Source organism: Penaeus monodon, chromosome 16, assembly GCF_015228065.2.
Source record: "Penaeus monodon isolate SGIC_2016 chromosome 16, NSTDA_Pmon_1, whole genome shotgun sequence".
NCBI lineage: Eukaryota > Metazoa > Arthropoda > Malacostraca > Decapoda > Penaeidae > Penaeus > Penaeus monodon.
This window is the reverse complement of record NC_051401.1, coordinates 20,792,358-20,794,857: the sequence shown is the minus strand read 5'-3', so window position 1 is coordinate 20,794,857 and position 2,500 is coordinate 20,792,358. Positions and strand designations below refer to the sequence as shown.

Below are 2,500 nucleotides of genomic sequence, written 5' to 3'. Positions count from 1 at the left end.
AGACTTTGCTCTGAACAATTCAAGAATTATTATTCTCTTCGAAGTAGAATACCCTGATATTATTATCTTTTCCAATAAAGGATTCAAGAAAAAATGGGTTATCGATTAAAGGAAAGAGATAATTCATTCAAGCATACATAATATGTAGAAAGTAGAGATAATTTTACTTAAAAACCGCAAAGAATTCGAAGGAGAAGCTAAACGCATGCTGGAACCGATATTCTAAAAGCTACGTTCATGTTCTGAACCCTCCTCCTTTGGTACGAAGATATAAGATGGAACTGAATATACGAAAAGAAAAAAGTAAAGGAAACGAGGCCAATAACCACTTAAAAAGAAGTAGTTGAAGAAGAAGAAACAACTTTTCGGCTTTACTAATGATCTGTATCAGCACCTACGCCTAAAGCAGGCAAAGTTAGAGAGAAAGCGAATCACACCTTTACCGTTCCCGAACTCGGCTTCAAAGCAAGGAGGCAAAATCTCTCAAAGTTATGGAAGTGCTGATGCAAAGGATCTATAAAAAGGAAGGAGAAAAAGAGAAAACTGAATATCGTGACGCATACCGAAAGCAGATGCATAAGTAAATAAGAAGAAAAAGTGAAGTAACCAATATAAAAGAATCAAGAAAATAAAAAAGGTAATCTTAATAAAAATAAAAGATGAAGTAACGAAGCAAGAGAACAGAGAAGAAAATAAGTAAGACTAAGTGAAATAACCAAGGCAAGAGAACAAAAAAGAATGAGAGGGAAAAAGTGAAGCAACTGACATAAGAGGAGAAGCAAGAAGAAAAAGTAAAGATATCCAACTCAGAAATCCTTTGTGTTAACGACCATTACAAAAGCAGAGAAATACAAATTGGGAAACTGCATTCAGCACTGATATTCCAGGAAATCAGTTTCGTCCCGCGTCTTGTAATGTCTAGAAAGTTCGCTGCAAATTTCCTTTGAGAGTTTCAAACACTTTTTTTTCCTCTGGGAAAGCCAACTTTAACGACATCGGGTCAATATTGTGCGCTGAATAATAGCAAGAACAACACACTCTAGGATATGCACATTTGTTTCTCTAAGTAAAGCACAAGGAGGAGGCGAAGAAGGGGAAGAAGAAGAAAGAGAAAAAGATGATAACGAAGACGAAAACTGATCTCCAAATGTTTAGTGATATTTATGGGAGACACTTAAAGTACGAGGGATGAAAAGATGTACGCAACTAGAATCAAGTCGCTTGCTGAGTCAAGCAGACATGACGGGCGACCACAAGTCCTGAGATGATGTGGCTCCTGAATGCCAATTTGTAAGCTCGCTCATAATCATACGTAGACTTGGGATATATACATTATACACACATGTATTCATTTAAATAATTCATACACAGAGGCATAGATGCAAACATGCATATGTATGTATATGTATAATATATTATATATATATATATATATATATATATATATATATATATATATAGACAAATATAGATAGATATACATACATATATATATAATACATAACTTCATATATATATATATATATATATATATATATATATATATATATATAAATGCACAACTTCACATATATGCACATATATATGTATTGATCCGTCTACCCATACAAAACATACATGCATACATACATAACTACAGAAATTAATATATACAAACATTCATGCATACATATATGTACATATACATCCAAACACACACACACCATGTGTGTATACGTATACATACATTTGTATATATATATATATATATATATATATATATATAAACATATATGCATACATATATATGCATACATATATATATATATATATATATATATATGTACATATATATATATATATATATATATATATATATATATATATATATATGTATGGACACACACACACACACACACACACACACACACACACACACACACACACACATATATATAATAATATATATATATATATAATATATAATATATATAATATATATGTATATATATACATACACATATATACATACATATATGTATGTGTGTGCGTGCGTGTGGGTACATGTATGTGTGCATATATCCGAGCCTGCCTGCACAATTATACACTTGTACTTATCAATGTGACGGCAAAGAAATGCAAAGAGCTGAATCACACGTTCCCCGTTATTCCCTACTCCCAGCAACATGGTAACGCGCCGAACACATGTCACGGAAATGCTACGAATGTCTTTCCAAGTGATTCATTTCCTGACAGTATCTTAATTCTAAAACATGAGAGTTATTGAAGATAATCGAAAAAAATGAGCTCGGTAATCATAGCGAGTGAAAGCGCGTTCTCCTGCGATGACTCACGCGAACCTCTGCTCGGGAGAGCGAGCCGAAACGAGACCTACGGAGGGTTGAGCACTTTTCCCCATCAAAACAACACATTTTCCATTGTTCCTAGTAAGTATCTTTACTTATTTTTAGCTCGTGTGAATATATCAAAGTCTGGATATTCGAATCTATATGCCGGCGAC

General features: G+C 33.1%; 1 long non-coding RNA gene across 1 annotated transcript in view; it reads left to right on the top strand.

Annotated features, from left to right (window-relative positions):
- The first annotated feature begins 2,290 nt into the window (after window positions 1-2,290).
- Window positions 2,291-2,500, top strand: part of LOC119583115 — a 10,354-nt gene continuing 10,144 nt past the window's right edge. The window contains exon 1 of the long non-coding RNA XR_005229686.1: window positions 2,291-2,426. This is a non-coding gene — a long non-coding RNA (uncharacterized LOC119583115). The remainder of the gene's footprint in view (window positions 2,427-2,500) is intronic.